Source organism: Crocodylus porosus, unplaced genomic scaffold (genome assembly GCF_001723895.1).
Source record: "Crocodylus porosus isolate Cpor-Errol unplaced genomic scaffold, CroPor_comp1, whole genome shotgun sequence".
NCBI classification, from domain to species: domain Eukaryota; kingdom Metazoa; phylum Chordata; order Crocodylia; family Crocodylidae; genus Crocodylus; species Crocodylus porosus.
The window spans coordinates 99,498,741-99,518,444 of NW_017728918.1; the positions used below are offsets into that span (position 1 = coordinate 99,498,741).

Consider the following 19,704-nt stretch of genomic DNA (forward strand, 5'->3'; position numbering starts at 1 on the left):
AAGTATTAGACTAAAGGTAGGCACCATTAGCAACAGTCACTTGGCACTGTCTGGCAGTGGCTAAAGAATTAGGGACTTTGGTGGAGTTGTTGTACCTCCCAGACCAATTTAGATTGCAACAGAGCTTAAGTGGGGCTAAAACACTCAGATGGCTGGCTGAATTGCTTCTGAGCACAGAAGTTTATTGAGACCTAAATCCCAAATAACTCAGATGCCATCTGTAGAATTATTCTGAGCTTATCTTGGGGGAAGAACTTTGAATATGTTCCCAAGGATTTTTCCCCTAATAATATAATTACTGAAACTTTTGTGGAACCAGATAAATGAAACAAAATGCTAATGCAAAAGTCCAAAGCTATACTTCACTCCAAAGGTTCTGTTTGAAATTAACCTGAGGTTAATGTTGCATGCAATAACTTGTCAAATCATCTGAGAGGTGGCACTCATAGATAACTTCCATTGTAACATGATATTTCCTGGTCCAATCCAGCGTGAACCTTTCCATTGACTTTAATGGGTGACTTACTGCTTGAATCCTGTATTATGATTTCTACAAAGGCCTGCATTTGTGCATGCAGATCCAAAAAGGGGAAAATGAAACTTATCTAAGGAAGCACATTCTGAAAAGAACTAACAGTCAAGTCAGCACACACAGGGGATTGAAAGTTTTGTTCTCTTTGACACATTGTAACATGGTAACAAGAGCCTTTTATTTTCATTCCAGTCAGAAGGGTTATAGTGTGTGATATTGGGCTATGTTAGCCTATAGTAAAAAGGAACCCACAGTACTGGAAATCACAACTGTGTTACCACAGTAGGACTAGATAAAGTTGTCTGATGGAAGCACATAAAGTGGTGCATCATCACAATTGTATCACTGAATGAAAGAAACATTTCTCACAGCAGTCAAAACCTGAAATCCACTTCAGTCAAGTGAAAAAAAAAATGTTTTACCTTTCTTTTCTCCCTCTTTTTTTGGCATAGCTGAAAGAAAAAAGAAAAATACTTTTTTTCCCCATATATGAAGTTAACTGTAAATAATACCAATAATAATACTTTACTTTTACACTCTACAAGCAGAGGACTCCTCCAGACTTTATAAACATTAAATCATTTAATGTCAAATAAAGTACGCTTCATAACCATTTTGCAGAAACAGAGGAAGAGAGATGAAGGCCTTGCTTGAAGTCTCACAACAAATGGAACTAAAAATGAGCTTTTTAGATTCTCCTCTAGAGCTTTAATCCCCAAATGATCTTTGCTGTCTTTCATTTATACTCCAAGACAGAGGCACACAAGGCACTTTCCAAAATAGTAACTTAAAAGGATGGTAAAATGGAAAGAAGAGACTAAAAAGAGGGGGTGGGAGAGGGTCTCTGAAGCACCATATAGTTTAGAAAATACTGTGCTTTGGACAGTAACTTAAAACAAATTTAGTACCACTGCACACAGGTGTTCTTAGGGCCCAAAATTATGGCAACAGTTTGGGTTTAACATAATTAAATGCACAAAAACGCATTCATGTTTGGCCTTCTGAAAGACCACTAATGGTGTGTCTGTGCAATTCTGAATTAGCCAGCTCAAGTACTGGAACCACTGTAGACATAATAGCACAGTGCTTCACCTGGGCACGCAAGTCCTGCTTCTCAGGCAACTAAGACATTATACCGCTTCAGATACCTGAACTAGCTAGCTTTTAATTAATCTGGCTCTCTGCAGGCATATTTACACACACATTAATGCAGCTTTTCTAATGCTTATTAAATTTAGTACCTCCAGGCTCCTATACACAAGCACAGAGGCTCCCGCAACATGTTGAAATTCCAGCACATCAGAGCAGACTCAATTAACTGACTAATCAGCAGACTTGATTGCTGCAATTGCTGCACTCCACCATCCTCCTGCATCTTGTGTATCAGTGTCCCTGCACTTAAAAATTGTGGTGGGGGCACTTGAAATAAAGCACATTTGACAAGCTTTAGTTCAAGCACCCCTGTTCCCATTTTTAAGCACCGTGACACTGACACAGATGTGGTGGTGCTTTAATTAGAGCAGCTTTTGGAGCCGCTCTAATTAAAGTGCTTTCCCCCCTTCCGCCCCCAGAGGACACGTAAAAGATCCCTCCAGTGTGAGGTACTAAATTATTGTGCATTAGGCTGGGCTAATGTGCAGTAGCACATGGTTTTTAGTGACACTTAATGCACAGTAGACTATTTTGGTGAACATTAGCATAATGTCACAAGTTTTTAAGTGATGCTTTAATACACAGTAAAATAGTCTACTACACATTAAAGTGCACGTGTAGACGTGCCCTGCATGATACTGCATTGTGTCATGTACACTTAATCTAAAGGCCTGAATTGATCAAACATATAGAGTGTGTGTAGACAAAACAACAAGCCTGCGTGTGTGACACTTCCAAGCAGGTTAAATTCTTTTGTACCACTTCAATGGTGTTGGTGCTTGCATGTGTCAGCGGCATGTTGCACATTAATTCCAACTGCTGTAGCACACTCAGTGATGTAATACACCTTAAATGACTTTGGGGTGCAGCAAACTAAAACACTTCTGAGAAGTTATAGTTTTCTGCCCCACAGCTGCAGAGCCAAGCACCAGGCTTTCTGTGGCTCAGGGGCTGTGCAGGCAGCCTGACTGCAGCCTGGGAAGGCAGTCTCCACCAAAGGAAAAAAAAAAAAGCAGCAATCCTGATAAATTTTTTTCTTCTTTGGAACCTGCTTGCCTGCATGAGCTGCTCAGGAACTCAGTCTTTCCTTCTGCAGCTGCGGTGCCCTCGGGATCTCCAGAGCCGGGTGCCTGGGGGAGAGGCTGCTGCTGCCATGGAGGGAAGCACTACCCCCCACCCCTAGCCCAAGACCACTCAGCCCACCGGAAGCTCACCTTCCCCTCCCCTCCCCTCCCCTCCCCTCCCCACCATCGGAGAGGCCGGTAAGACATGGGGGTTTACTTTGTCCTAAATTAAAGTGGTGTTTTTAAAAAAAAACCATTTCATCTACATACAACCTAGGTACATAACCTGTTGTAAGATTTTTGGGCCAGGTCCTAAAAGGGACTTCCATATGTAAAGTGGGATTAAGCAGGCATTCAGGTGCCTAAGTCATTAACTGCAAAAGAAAAACCCCTTGTTTGGTTGCTGCCTACTCCTGAAAGCTCCTAAACTGCATCGGAACCTTCCTTTCATACTTTTTTTCAGCCCCCCAAAGTTGTGGCTCTGTGCATTTTAAGAATTACCCCAGTCTTGACAGAACTGAGCAGTTTAGTGCCTAGCATATGCCTAAACCCAGTTATGATCCAGAAGCTAGACTGTATGCGTCCATAAGATCTCATGAGGTATGAGAGACTTCATGTTGATTACTGCTGCCTCAGATCAAATCCTGTTACTTAAGCTTATAATGACAATGAAAAGCTGAAAAAGTGGACAAAAATATAATTTGCAATGCTTTTTCAGAAGTTGAGCAATGTACTTGTATACAAAATTTAAGTAAAAACACAAACAGACCCAAGGAGCTTGGTCTACAACTGATAAAGCCTACATTACCTTTCCAGAGTAAACACTGGTAATAAATCTTCTTTGGGCATGATATAAGGACAAGGGAAGAACATTAAATATAGCAAAATGATGAACTGGTGAATGTGAAACCTTTTTCAGGGATGTTGCTGACTGTATTTATTCTTCCTAGACAAAACCATTCTGAGGAAGAAAAACTTGGGAGACACTTAACTGAATAGGTCTAGCAGATCAGTCCTTCAAAGAGGACTTAGTAAAATTTAGTAAAATCATTGGTAAGTTATCCTTAACCTTAATAACTCTAGCTAGACACCAACCTGTCATTCCCTTACTAAAGCTTTGCTACAGGCTTACCATTACTCTCCAGAGGGAAAAATCAAACATTACAAGTTAATACATTATGAGTGGGATAGAAAAGATGCATATTTTATTTTCCTATTCTTCACAATCACCTTGAAGCAAAAGGTATTTTTACACAAGCTCCAGGGGTGTGGGAGAGACTGCTTTCATTAGAGCGGTTCTGAGAGCCACTCTAATTAAAGCGCCTATAGCATCTGGAGTATCAGCATCCCTGTGCTTCAAAGTGGTGGCAGGGGTGTTTTAACTAAAGCTCAGTGAAGAAGCTTTAGCTGAAGTGCCCCTGCTGCCATTTTGAAGTATGGGGACACTGATACACGAGATGGAAATGCTAGCTAGAGCATGCTAATTAGCACACTCCAGCAGACTCAATTAATTGAGTGTCTGCTCTGAAGCACTGTAATTACAGTGTGTTGGAGCGGCCTCCCCACATGTCTACAGGCATCCAAAGCTTTCATACAGAGTATGAAGCATTCAAAATCCTACAGAACCTAGGACCACCATCCTGTAGATTTTAGACTCAAGGTTGGGGTGGACCAAGAATTTTGTAAACAAAAGCCCCCTTCTTTGTACATGGGGAAAATGCCAGTTCATTGACAATGAAACTTCTCATGGGAATGTAACATTTCTTTATTTGTTTAAATCTGGTGGAAGAGGGAGACAGAAACACCAATGGACCTGCAGATAAGGTACTCACCTGGCTTATGGGAGACTGGGCTTGTTAAACCAGCACACTTCCCTTTCTAGGCAGTGGCTAGCTCTTACACTTAGTATTGCTGAGTAATAATGCTGTATAGCTTAGAATGTCATGCAAAAATGATTACACTATTTCCAGTTTGGGAGGTAGCCTCTGGCCTGTAGCTCTGCCTATTTAAGGATGCCTGGAAGAGTAAATTTGAAGTATATGTGCCCTAAGATTCTAGTCACTGCTCTAACTGAAGACTTGATCTTGGGACTCCCACATACTCTGACAGTACTCAGAGGGGACCTAGTGGCCATCTATAAACTTACCAGGGGAGGACCAGAGGGGAATGGGTGAGACCCTGTTCCCCTGAGCTCCTCCTGGAGTAACAAGGAATAACGGCCACAAGTTGATTGAGAGTAGGTTCAGGCTAGACATCAGGAGGCGCTACTTCACAGTCAGGGTGGCCAGGATCTGGAACCAGCTTTCAAGGGAAGTGGTGCTTGCTCCTACCTTAGGGGTCTTTAAAAGGAAGCTAGAAAATGACCTAACTGGGGTCATATGAACTTAACTTAGTGTGGGTCATATGACCCCAGTATTCATTCCTGCCCAGGGCAAGGGATCAGACTTGATGATTTGCTCAGGTCCCCTCTGACCCTACATTTATGAATCTATGAATACTCAGCTTTTGGCTGTTCTCTCTCTCTCTCTCTCTCTCTCTCTCTCTCTCTCTTTCTCTCTCTCTCCCTTTTTCAGGTGGAGGAAAGGAATGGGTATCTTCAAACATCTCTTTATGAGTTTTATTAGGTCCTTAGCTTCCTGAACCAATGAGTTTAATTTGCATTTTGTCTCAAAAAAAGTATTTATTTTTATTGCTTTTGAAGTTCCCTTGGATATTTCCTTGTTGTCATGTATGAGGCGCAGGCAGACAACATAAATAATTTTTTTTTAAATACTCTTATAATGTCCACTCTTCTTGTCTCCTTTACAAGATAATCTTTTTTCTTCCTGTGAAAGTAAGCATTTTTCAGGTTTCTGACCATTCTTGTCATTCTTTTTTTAAACCTATTATAGTGCTGAAACATCTTTTATGAGTGTTAACATCTTACAATATTCTACATATAGCTACACCCCTGATTTATATAAAGACATTAATGTTCTTTGTACGATATTAATTGTTCTTTATTAGTATTATCTTAATACTTGGCTAGTGTTCTTGACTACAGCTGCACATTAACTTGCGGACTATGTTGGCATGGCTGTAGAGATACTTAGACTGAGATCTTAGGCTGAGATTTCTTGACATGATTAAATTTGAACCCTGACAGACGTATGAGAATTTGTGTTTTCCTTCCAGTGTGCACTATATTCAAATTTATTTATACTAAATTTCACTGGTCATAGTCTTGTTATTAATTCAGATTGTTTTAGTTTCTCTGAAGACCTTCAGGCCTCTCTAGTCCAGACTAACTAAAAATAACTTTGTGAATCTGCAAGTTTAACTTCATTACTATTTGCTACCTTTCCCCATTAATAAGTAAATTTAAAATAGGACCTACCATAACATTATGAGACCACAATGAAAATTTATCATTTAAACCTACTTTTTGTTTCCATCTCCTTGCCAGTTTTTGATCTACAACAATAATTTGACTCTCATCCCATGATTACTTATCGCCATTAGCAGCTTTAAGAGCATGACATTATCCAGTAAACTTTTTGAAGTCTAAATGCATTATGTCAAACTAAATGCATTATGTCTCTTTTCTACTTTGGAGAAACACATGACACCAGCAGAGTCTCCCTATACCTGAGGAAGGGTGTTTCTGTCCGAAAGCTTGCAAAGAATGTTTTTCCATCTATTTAGTTGGTCTAATAAAATATATCACATCTACCCAAAGAACCTTGCCTGCTTATGTCAAACTATTCTCCTATCTCCACACTCCACTTGATACCAGCCAATCATCTCATCATAGAAGGCAATCAGGTTGGTCAGGCATGACTTCCCCCTGGTGAATCCATTCTCACTGTTCCTAATCACCTTCTCCTCCAAGTCCTTAGGAATAAATTCCTTGAAGGCCTGCTCCATGATTTTTCCAGGGACTGAGGTGAGACTGTAGTTCCCGGAAATCACAACTGCCAACTCCCTCAGCACCAGTGGGTGCATTGCATCCAGGTCCATGGAGCTGTACACATCCAGATTTTTAAAATAGTACATAACCTGTTCTTTTGCCACTATTGGCTGCTCACATACTCCCCAAACTGTGCTGTCAGGTGCAGTAGTCTGGAAGCTGACCTTGCCTGTGCAGATTGAGATTTAAAAAGGCATTGAGTACTTCAGCCTTTTCCATATCATGTGCCACTAGGTTCCTTCCCCCTTTCAGTAAGGGACCTGAACTTTCCCTGATATTCCTCCTGTAGAAACCCTTCCTGTTACCCTTCACATCCCTTGCTAGCAGCAACTCCAGCTGCACTTTGGCCTTCCTGATTTTTATCCCTCCATGCCTGAGCAATGCTTTTATACTCCTCCTTAGTCATTTGTCCAAATTTCCACTTCTTTAAACTTCTGTTTTGTGTTTTAGCTCACTGAAGAGTTCCCTGATAAGCAAAGCTGATCTTCTGCCATACTTGCTAGTCATCCTGCATATCAGGATGGTTTGTTCCTGCACCCTGAGTAAGGTTTATTTCAAGTACAACCAGCTCTCCTGGACTCCTTTCCCCTTCAGACAGGCCTCCCAGGGAATCCTGCCCATCAGTTCCTTGAGTGAGTTAACATCTGCTTTTCTTACTCTGCTGCTTGCCTTCCTTCCTTTCCCCTGAACTCAGTCATCTCATGGTCACTGCTGCCCAAGTTGCCATCCACTTCTATGTTCCATATCAATTCTTCTGTTTGTGAGCAGCAGTTCAAGAAGAACATGGCCCCTAGATGGTTTTTCCAACACTTGCACCATAAAGTGTTCCCCAGCACCCTCCAAAAATGTCCTGGATTGCCTGTGCTTTGCTGTATTGTCCTCCTGAAAGATGTCAGGGTGACTGAATTCTCCCATGAGAACCAGGGCCTGTGATCAGGAAACTTCCATAAGCTGTTTAAAGAAAACCTCATCCACTTCATCCTCCTCGTCTGGTGGTCTACAGCAGACACCCACCGCAACATCTCCCTTGTTGCTTACCCCCTGACCCTAACCCAGAGACTTTTAACAGGGCTATCTCCAGCTTCACACTGGAGCTCTGAGCAATCATGCAGGTCTTTTACATAAAGTGCAATTCCTCCTCCTCTTGTCCCCTTGCCTATCCTTCCTGAACAGTTTATACCCATCTGTGGCAAAGCACCTTTGGTGTCTGCCACTTTAAGGGCCAGAACAGGCATTGGGGCAGTCAGCAGATATGTCAAGGTAATGAGGTAGTCACATGACCACAGGAGGGCTCTGGGATTGGAAGAGGGGGCTAAGCAGCCTCCATTTTAGATCCAGGCCCTCAGGGCTGAGGCAGCAGTTTGTTACAAGCAGCTGAAGGGCATCACCCAGCTGAGTGGCTGCTCAGAAGTTATGGGTTTGATAGGAGGTTCCTGGTCCTGGGGAATGATGGAAAACTACATCCTACAAGGGTAAGATGATGTGTTGGGTCTGCCTGTGGTGGGGTGCTCCCCAGGAAATGCCATACCAGTTGCCTCCCTAGTGAAAGGCAAGTAAGGGGTGCCTTATAGTCCCAGCCCCCACATCCTGGTGGATTACATGGTAGCAGGCACAGGCAGGGCCTGAGAAGGTAGACCTATGTGAGAGGGAGTGGGTGAGCAGTGCAAGAGCCTAGACAAAACCCTTAATGGGTCATGCTGGGGCCAAGACCAGGATGGTCAAAAGGGCTAGAGTAATCATCACGAGGGATGCTCAGAGCCAGGGGGCCTGGGGTTCTGACTGGCCTGGAGGTGGGCCAGGGCCTGTGTGACCAAAGGTCTAAGAGGGGAGCCATGCCCAAAAGGAAAAGAGGTCTAGGGAGCTGACAGTTCTGCATGATGGTGGTGATTGAGTCCGCCTGATTAGGAAGGATCTAGTCAGGGTCCAAACACCAGCCCCACAGTGGGCCCCAAAGTCTGAAGCCACATAGTGGATGCCATCTGTGAGGCATGGGACACCGTATAGGGTAGGTCAAAGCCGTGTGTAATGCCCTAGGCATTGGGGCATAAATGGGCAGCCTCTTGCATTTTACATCAAGTTTATTATAAGTCATGGCAGGTGAGACAGAGAAGACTGCCCTAGACAGAGGGGTGGGCTGGTATAGTGACTGGCCACAAGTTAGCTCCTTTGTCATGTTAGCGATCCTACCAAGTCTGTTATTCCAATCACATCATAGTTTTGTGACTGTGTGAGGACTTCCAAGTCTTTCTGCTTTTTTCCCAGGCTCTGTGTATTCATGTAGAGACACCTAAGGTAACTAGCCAATTGCTCTGTTTTCTCAGGAAGAATAGGAAGACCTCCCCTTTTGCCCCTTCCTGATTGTGCTTTCTTTACTTCACCCACTTCCCCACTGACCATGGGGCTTTAGGCTCTATTCCTGTGAACATAGTTTAAAGCCCTCCTCACCAGGTTAGTGAGCCTGTCTGTGAAGATCCTCTTCCCTTTCTTCACCAGGTAGATCCCATCTCTTCCTAGGTATCCTTCTTCCTGGAACAACATCCCATGATGAAGGAAGCCAAAGCCCTGGTGATGACACCATCACCACAGCCATGAATTGATCTTCAAGATGTGTCCATGCCTGCCCAGGCCCTTCCTTCTGACCAGAAAGATCGAGAGAACCCCCACACCCAGAGCCCTGCAGTCACTTTTGATCTGCTCAGGGTCATCCCTTGGCAATATCATTAGCACCCTGTGGATGTGCAGCATGGGGTAGTAGTAAGAGGGCCAAATGAGTCTCAGTAATCCTTCAGTGACATCTCAGATCCAGGCTCCAGGCAAGCAGCTGACCTCCAAAGAGAGCAGATCAAGCCAATAGATGGATGCCTCCACCCCCTCGCAGAAGGGAGTCTCCAGCCATCACCTATTTCTTCCTTTTGGTGGCAGGAGTCTTGATCCTTCCATCCTTGGGGATGCCTGGCCTCTTCTACCAGTGGAACATACTTTTCCTCCTCTGTTGCTAGGACTCCACATCTGTTCTCTAGGCAAGCCACTGCAGATGGATATGAAGACTTGTGCTTGCTGCTAAAGGTCACAAGCTTCCAACTTTCACCTTCCTGGGAGTCCACGTCCTCTTCTCTCTTTAGTACTGCCTGTGGCAGTCCTACCTCTGGAGTCCTAGGGGTCTCCTTCAGCACTGAACTGATGAAGTCTTCCCTGCAGAGGATGCTTCAGAGTCTTGCCACATCTTCCTGTTGCTCTCTTGCCTGCTCCCTGAGGGACACCAATGGGAGGCACCACTCACCCTAAAACCGATCCTATTTTTTTAATGAAATTATGGAAGTTTTGCCATAATAAAAATTTCAGTAGGAGCTCTCCTTACACTAGTTAGGTATTATTACTTACAAGGTACAATTTTCAGTATTTTTAATAGAAAAATCTGTTCTCAAATCCTAAAGCCATTTTTTTATATCCATCTTCTGTTTTACATAGGTTCACAAATTTTTCCATATCCATGGAAACTTCAATTCTGCTATTAAGGGATACTGTTAAAGAAATCCACTGTAAAGAACTTAGAGGAAAATTTAGCTCTTTTAACTGTTTGGAGCTCCAATGTTCAGAATTAATTTAATTCAATAGTAGGAAGCACCTTTGCTGTCCTTTCTTTTCTCCTGGTCCATTTCTAATGAATAGATCTAGAGAGAACTTCTATTCATTATCTTCATTTGATTACTAATGGCTAAGGAAGATATTGTAATGAAAGCTCTGTTATATAACCTGACTTTCATGTTTTGATCTTTTGTAATACCCAGTTCCCAGATGTTATTAGGATGTTAGCAAAATGTTATCCACTTGAGCTGAATTTGCAAAGAAATGAACCTGTGTACCTACAAATCATTACTGTAATCCCTGCATAGGTAGTGTGAAGCCTGGATTCTAGGTCCTCCTTAAACTAAGGGAATTAAAACACATTACTCCTCTTCTCAAAGAAAGTGCTCTACCTATCTTTCAACAGAATACACTGGGTAGAGGGACTTTCTGTTTGAAGCTATGTCCAAAGTACTAGATTCAGTGGGGCCAGCTAGAAAGTTATGGAGAGGATGTATCCTGAGATCATCTATAATGAGATTATAATCCTGAGGTGTACAATGTGCAGTCCAGAGTGATAGAATTTTGCATTTCCTGTAGCTGATTCCCTCATTGCTTGCACACATAAGGTTTTCTATTGCCTCAGTGGGAGAGCAAGTCTGGAGGTGCACCAGGCTTTTCACTGGGAGAAGCTAAATGATCCTCTAGTATAGGGGGGGGGTGCCAGATATGGCCTGTGGGCCAGATCTGGCCTGCCAACTCATTGGATCCAGCCTGTAGGGGGGTGCCTGCTAATTGATTGGATCTGGCTTGCCGTTGCCCGCTTGGTGCTCTGCATGGGGCTGAGCCCCACCCAAGGCAGCCTGCACTAAACTCTAGCCCATGCCCACTGGACCAGCTCCAGCCAGAGTGCACAGCTTATGACAGGTTGCTCCTGGTGTGTCTGCTGCTTGGCTCCTCTCACCTCCTGCAGCAGCTCCTCCTCCTGCTCCTGCTGCACTGCTTCAGGCCGGGAGGAAGCTACAGCTGGGTGGCTCCTACCCCAGCACATGGAGCTGCTGTTCCAGTTCCCAGCTCCCTTCCATCCACATGCACACATGCCTCTCCCCAACAGAGCAAGGGCCACCCCATGACCCTGCCCCGCCTTGCTCCTGAACACTGCTGCCTGTCCACCCATGGCCCCATCTCACATAGAGAGTTCTGGTGATTTGTTGTGGCAGGGGGTGGGTGTTGACCTGGCCCACAAGAACTTACCAAAACTCATTATGTGGCCCCTGGGCCCAAATAATTCTACACCCCGCCTCCTCTTTTAACATATGTGGAAAGGTTGCTAACTTATTATGCATTACATAATGCAGTTCGATATATGGCTTATATGGCCAACAGTGTCACATTACAAACTGTAGTTCAAATTAGTAAAAGGCTTCATACTGCTATCTTACCTTGTAAGTTTAAAACCAAACTTTCTGATTTCTATCCAAACAGGCAATACTACTCAAACCATTACATTTCTTTGGTTTATTTTACATTGTCTATTAAAGAAAATCCCTGTATGCTGTCATCTGGCTGAACAAAAAGTATGAATAGATGTAACTGTGACCTTCTATTTATGACTTTCCACAGGGCAATGGGCCTATAACCTCACTAGAACATTTCTCTTTTACAAAGACTTTTCTCAAACCCTGATTGTACGATCTATTTGACATGTCACTTATCATTGTTAAAAAAGAGAGGCCTAATGAAGCACAGCATTGCACTCGAATGCTTAAAGCCACTTTTACACATTGGGGTTACACTTTTCTGACAAAATGTCAATGTCCTGTCATACATATTCAGTATCACTGGGTTAGTTACATTTTGAGCGCAGTGCATGCATTTGAATTCTAGTAGATAAAAATGACTTATGAAGATCTGTCAACATGGAACAGAAAAAGAAAAAAAATGAAATAGATGTAATCTTTCAGAACATGAAGCAGTTGAACTAAAAGCCAATCTTTAAAGACAACTTAAATAAGATTTTCCTTGTCACAAACCTAGATGTTTGGAACACAGTTAATTTGTAGCTTAGCTGTTCGGTTTGCTTTACCGCCTGTATACACAGATACAACCAGAGGCTTTTCTTATGGGTAGGTTTTCAATTAGCTTTAGCAGCAATAGAAATATTCTATACACAGGGCATAAACATATGCTGCCAAGTTCTGTTTTTCTTTTTTTTTCCCTCTCTTTTTAAGCAGCCACAATTTAAAAAAAACAAAGAACCCCCCATGCACACACACAGAAAGCCACTCTTTAGAAATGATCCCAAACACCTATGTTTCTATGACATAAATAGCAGCATAATGGATTGCTGTGGCTCACTGATCAGCCAGTGTCACAGCAAGGGCTTCATTTGCCCCCATCAAGGAAGGCAGTGCCCAGGTCTGCATCCTGGTTGACCTGCTCAGGTATACTACTGCTGGAATAGGGCTATCCATCTTTGGTGTGGTTGAAGGCCACACACTGTACCAGATGCACTCTGTGTGGGTGAGCCCTGGGATCTGCTTTGCTGGTATATAGCCTTCCCTCTGCCCCACCATGCCGTTCCACCTGCACTTCCCACCATGCAGGCTTTGCAGCTGGCATGTGGCTCAGCCCCGCTCTCAACTGCCGTCAGCAGCACATGGGTCCATTCTCCCACTGGTGTGCAGGCTACACAGGTGGCACTCAGACTCCTTGTCCCTTCCCCACTACATGACAGTGGGAGCAATGGCTGCTGGGGCCTGCAGGTTGTACATGAACTTCTTGTGGACTGCATTCAGCCTGAGAGCCATATACTGGCCCTCCAGAGGCCACATCTGGCCTGTGGGACACCAGTTGGACATACCTAGTGTAGAATATTTAAGACCCTTGGAACTTCCCACTACTGTTCAGTAGAAATCTGTAAAGTACTCAGAGCATGGGTTAGGAAGTCTTAGGGCACTTTCCAAATGCTGTTGATTAATTTTATCCAAGCAACATTAAAAGCAAGGGGCAGTGGGCCAACTTCAAAAGATGACTGGAGACAACTAAATAATGCTCAACCTATGGACTAGTGATTAGAACACTTCTCTGGGGAGTAGGAAATGCAGGTTTAGATCCCCTCTGGTGAGAAGAGCATAGAATCTGGGACTCCCAATCCATGGTCTCTACATTACTGGACTAAAAAGTGGGAGGTGCTGCCTCCTCTTCCACCATCTAATAGGTGCTAGTCAAGATTTCTCTGCAAGTAAAGTTTTAGGACCTACAAAGTGCACATGCCAGGACAATTCTATTAAGCCTCAGGCCTCTATATAACCTACTGAGTGTGCTTAATAGAGAAGCATAGGGGAAGAATAGCTACATAGAACCCAAGCTGTGTATAAGTGCTAAACCTTTAGTGCTACTAAGGTCATGGATGACTGGTGCCACCTGAATCAGCAGGGGCATGTGCCCCACCCACAGCTGATTATACCAACTGGGGGGGGTGGGTTCTCCATGGCCAATCTTGCTAACCAGGAAGCGCAAGCAGTGTTTCTGGAAGTGCCAGCAGTGCGCTCCCGGAAGTGCCAGCAGGACTTCACCCGGCAGGCCCACACCCTAGCCGGCACTTGTGCTGCCTCTCAGGGGTACACCAGCACCCCCCATGCACCCCTTACTCATCACTAATGACTAAGGTACATGAACACAAAATAGGATTTAGCTCTTAGAAAAGTGGAAACATTCTGATAAGCTGAAAAAACAGCTTGGTGTCAGAAAGCTGAAAGTGTTGCTTTCTTAATTTTACAAATAAAATCTATCCTTATCAATTAATATGGTCAATTATGCTTAGGAAGAAATGAGAAAGGTAAAAAAAAGAAAGAATCATAAATGTTTTTTAGCTATGTATATTTTTGTTAATATTACAGGTCACTTGAAGATAAAATAACATGAAAAAGAAAATTGTATATTTTTGTTCAGTGAACTTTCCTTCAGATCTACACTTGAAATTTTTGCTACTACAGTAATGCTGCTTATCCGTGTGTTTTTACTGACTTACTGTGGTATATACCCTGATTTAGACACAGTAGTACTGGTAAAAGTGCTGTTGCAAACATAATTTATCCTGCTCAAGAAACTGGCTTAAGCTATAACACCAAAAACTGTTTTACCAATATAATCTATACTTACCACCATAACTATACCAACAAACCTTTTCTAAATATGGACTTGGCCTAAGGCAATTATTAACTGGCTTGTATCCCAAACATGAACAATATGCATACTTTTCCTGTATACAATATATACATTAAAAAATAGATTCTGGAGATTGCAGTTTGCATTATATGAGAAAAATATGGTAAAAACAGTTTCTGTTTTACCAGGCAAAAGTGAAAGTAAAGTCTGCATTTTACTTATATGGGCTAAGTACAGACAGTCAATAAGCCTGAGGCTGAATTGATTCAGTCTTTGCAGGTTAGTTTAAACTGCAGAGATTAAACTCAGAAACAACTGGACAGACATTCACTTCTGATTCTGGAAATGCAGCCACATGCCTACAGTGGCTCAGGTCAGAAGCTGGGGGCAACAGATCATGGCTCTCTGGCACATAGCCAGCATGGACTGTGTGTTCACTTGCTTTTCCTGCTGCGTCTGAAGTCTCTGGGATTTGCAGTCCAGAATCACAGCAGCAGGACTCTGCAGGGTTGCTCATCACTTCCTTTTCCTGCTTCCAGGTGCCTTTGGGATTTTTAGTCCACAGTTGCAGCCAGCACTAAATTTTTTGGCAAGGGAGGGCAGCTCTGTACTCAGGGGAAGGGAAGTTTAACCCCTCTCCCTGGCCTCGGATCCCAGCTGGGGTTTGTCTGGGGTGGGGGCAGTCCCTGCTTTCCCCCCTCCCCCCAACACTTATCTGCTAAAGCAGACAACACAGTGCAGTCCAGCCCAGGGCTAGAAAGCATGCTGGTATGCTGGAGGACTGTGATTTAACTTGAACCAGGAAGGGGTCTGGGACAGAAGTTACATAAAGTGGTTTGACCCAAATCTGATACTACATTCAACCAGGGTTATCTTCAACAAGTTTCAGCCATTTTGAAACTAGTTTATGTGCACTGAACTTCTGTTCTTTTATACGTTTAAACCAGTTTCTGATCACTTAAACCAGTTTATGTGTAACTTCTGTCCCTAGCCCTCAAGTAGAACAATGCACAGGCTCACATCCTTAGTTCCTGCTACTCAGGGCCTCATTGCATGGAAATTTTGGGTGGCTCTTGGAGCTCTTCACATCTGGATTGATGACAGATTAACACCTGAAACTAGTTTTAAGCACTCCTCAAAATTATGCCACTCCAGGGCAGGATTATCTCTGATCTGTGTTACCCAGCTGGTATTATACTAAGATGTATCCACTCTAGGCTACACCTTAGTGTAAACATCCCATCTGCACCCCCTCCCTTGCTAGCCCTGATCAGGGACACCCCCCCCCCCTTTTGCCCCCCAAGCACCCAGATCCCTGCTTACTGCTCCCTGACACTTACTCATGGCTGCCTGTCCTGTATGTCCTGGGGGAGCAGGCAGGCATTTTGGGACAGTTCAGCCTGGAGAAGAGCCCAGTAACAGTGATAGCATGGGCTGGGCTAGCAGGTTAACTCCTCCCTGCCCACTGTCCTGGAACAGATAGTGTGGGCAGCCACAAGTAAGTTGTGGGGGGAGCCCCAGGAAAGCCCAAAATGCAAGGGGAAGAGGAGTTTTTACTTTCAACCCTACAGGCTCTTGCTGGCCTGAACCTACTCCAAACCTCAGCTAACACTAATACCAGTCAACATTTATGTGGCTCACTGCATAACATGTAACAAGGCCTTGAGTTATAACAAGGAATTTTTTTTCTTCATTTTGCTTTTCAAAAATAAGGTTCATATTTTATTCCAGAACACGCTGTATGCAAAAAATATGGTATTAGCATGATTTAATTTTCAAGTAACTATGAGTTTTATACTGAGAGCTTAAGCCCTATAATGTGTTATGGCAAGGAATTCCAAAGGTTAATTACCATCATATTAAGAAATCCATGAGCCTTAATCTATTTAAACTGTTTCTTTCTAATATAATTTTCTGATAATTCTCAGATATTTTCCTATGTAATATACAGCAACCTGAACTAAACATATTACCCAACATAATATTTATGCATGTTGTTTTTTATAATGTTTTATACTATATAATATTTTCAGCAATGTTTTCTGTTTAAATTAACTAACAATTTTTTTGCTGCCAGCACTAAATTTTTGGCAGGGGAGGGCAGCTCTGTACTCAGGGGAAGGGAAGTTTAACCCCTCTCTCTGGCCCCAGATCCCGGCTGGGGTTTGTCTGGGGTGGGGGCAGTCCCTGCTTCTCCCCTTCCCCCAACACTTCTCTGCTGAAGCAGACAACACAGCACAGTCCAGCCCAGGGCTAGAAAGCAAGCTGGTATGCTGAGTACTTTGCACATAGAACAAAAGTCTTGACTGAACTTTCTTTCATTTTCTGTTTTGCGTTTACTTTGTGTTCACAAAATCGTCAATCACATTGTCATGTCTTAACTCTGGAAAGGCTGAAATCTACAAGTTAGGATCAAACTGAAATGTTTGCTTTTTGAGTATATGCTAGTTTAACAGTTTTCAGGAAAAGAAAATGTTAATACGTGTGACAATCAGAGTTAGGTGTTATGCATGTTTACTGGGAACATAATATAAAACACAAAAAGGTTTGTGGTGTGAGGAAAATCTTGACAAAATAGCCCTTAACTTCAACAGGGCCACAATTGCACTTGATCTGTTTAAGCATCTACCTAAATGTTTCCAAACATTGTAAATTTTGGAGCATACTTCCTGTCTCATTTTTGAACTTGTTATATTTCACAAACCTATCTGCCCCAAGTTTCTCATTGCTGTCTTGTTGTCCCAAGGAACAAGGTTTGGCTTGAGATAATTCCTGATCCTTACAAATCTCAGCTCTACTGCCCTTATACTGGACTCCACAACTGCAGTAGGGGAAGCTCTACCAGCTCCTGATAGTTTTCCTTTGGGTTCTGAAGGAATTTTAGGTCCTTCTTTCCATCTGTAGATTGCGTTAGCACACAATATCACTCACCCTGAGATCACTCTTTACCACAGGCAATCAGTAAGATGACATAACAACAAAAGGATTTATTATCTACAGAAAAGGAATTACAAAAGAAAAACGAACCATATAGTTTGAAGGCAGAATAAAAAGACAAGTAATGATTCTTACCCTCTTATCTAGCTACTATCTAGCCCCTCTGAGAGTCCTGCCAGCATTTCCAGATATCTGCCTTCCCGCTAATCCTGCCAACTGGGGTTTTAGACTCTCTCAAAAACTGGGAAAATCCAAAAACCTGGACCATTTCATGGATAGCCACTAAAATACATCCAAACCAGCTCCCAACCCAATTAGCATTGTCCTAACTGTTGTTGAGTCTCAGAATCCTTTAGAAATTTCTTTCCTCCCTGCGGAACCTAGAATTCCTTTAGTTAAAAGTCCTTTATTTTGGGATGCCTTCAAAAATCATGAAAAAGTGTGAAAAATTGCAAGAAATGAATTTAAAAATTGGCCATAGAAAGGCATTATTTGATCATTGCATGTGTGCATGCCACTTGTAAACCCTTAAGATTAAGTGGGTGCATCCCCATGAGCAAGAATGTGCATTTCCCAGGGACACATAGCAGCATCACATATTTGTGCCACTGCTAGTTGCCCCTGGGCATGCTCTTGCATGCGCTGTCATGCAGCAAATTGCCCCAGATGGGGTAGAGGAGGATGGGGCTAGCTCTTAAGGTGGCCCCAGCAGCCTTATCTGGTGTCTTGGGGATGCAGCAGTGGTGATCTCAGTGCACAAAGCCTGCTAACAGCTGAAGCATGGTTTTGGCCAGCCAGGCTCCAGTTTTGGATTCTTCACATTGCAGCCATGTGCACTGCCTCGCTTTTTTTTGGTGTGTTTTTTTTTTACACTGGGAATTAGCAGCATGGCAAATGCATACATGTGCAGCGCATGTGGTTTGTGGTGCCGCAGATGGGTTTGAGGGACTGAAAACCGCACGTGTGTGCTTGTGAGGATGAGCCCAGTGAGGCTTCTACTCTGAAGCCTGATTAACTGGGCTAGCTAAACCTAAGGGGGCCACCTCAGCCCTGGATTCTTCCCACTGATTAGTCTTAGGTCTGCTTTTAAGAAACTCCTCCAGCACCTGAACCTTGCTGCACAACCTGCCGGTCTCTAGTCCTGAGTAGTATCAACTATCCTGGTATCTTTTGGTTCCACCCCAGCATCCCTGATCATATATCCAGCCCCTTGGACTTCAGACTTTGGTTTGACTTCAGCTTGCTTCCTGACCCCTGATTCTGGTTAGTCCCCTGGCTTAATATTTGGTTCCTGACTCTTGGCTTCTGATCCCCACCCCAGAAATCCCCAGCTCTATCCACTCAGCTGGACATCCTGGAGGACTGTAACAATACCCATAAACACTTCTAATTATAATAAAGTTCATGACACCATGCACCCACTACTCTCACCTATTAGTGGGACCTCACAAATCTGAATACACTCACTTTGAGAGAGACTAAAGGGTATTTGGATATAGGGGTTTTAAAGGAACTTTAAAAAAAGTCTGAGTCTTTGGCTTGCTGACTGAACATTTTTAAATAAAGTCAGTAAACATTGTCAGATGAATTTAGTGTCAGTACAGCCAAAGTTCTTGTATACTCAACTTTTTATTATAACTTAATTGTAAGAAATTACCAGTTCTCTAAAGAACAGATGCCAAATATTTATGAAGCACTGGCAATTTGAAGAGGAAACATTGAGGATGGCCACCACTGCTTGGTCTAGTTAGTACCTAGGCTATAGTGGGTTTCCATAACATTGACAGATACTACTAAAAAATTAGTATCTCAGATATTTTAACCACACTATATTATACTTGTCCTGCCTGTAAAGAAAGGCGCATATTTATAATTTTAATCCAAGGGCCAAATGGACAAATGTTCTCTGCAATGACAAATATTTCCTTTTCTCCCATGATCTATATCTAGGGAGCTGATTATATTGATTTGCTGGTTTCTAACTGCTTTTAATATATAATCTAGCTTGCTTGGGACTATTTAAAGCCAGGAATTCTTGGCTTTATATAATGGGTTGTATTACCAGGAGGACCCAGGGAACTATAGGCCAGTTAGTTTTACCTCGATCCTGGGGAAGCTTTTTGAGAGAATTATTCTGGCACATGTCCACGAGGGGCCAGTGGGGGAGATTATGCTTAGGGGCAACCAACACAGGTTCATTACAGGCAGGTCATAGTTTCATAGTTTGTAGGGTCGGAAGGGAGCTGAGCAGATCATCTAGTCTGACCCCCTGCCATGGCAGGAAAGAATACTGGGGTCAAATGACCCCAGCAAGATGTTCATCTAACCTCCTCTTA

At 43.1% G+C, this 19,704-nt stretch overlaps 1 long non-coding RNA gene across 1 annotated transcript in view; it reads right to left on the reverse strand.

Annotated features, from left to right (window-relative positions):
• Positions 1 to 954: 954 nt before the first annotated feature.
• LOC109312256 overlaps positions 955 to 19,704 on the reverse strand; it is a 25,696-nt gene continuing 6,946 nt past the window's right edge. Inside the window, exon 5 of the long non-coding RNA XR_002101785.1 lies at positions 955 to 984. This is a non-coding gene — a long non-coding RNA (uncharacterized LOC109312256). The remainder of the gene's footprint in view (positions 985 to 19,704) is intronic.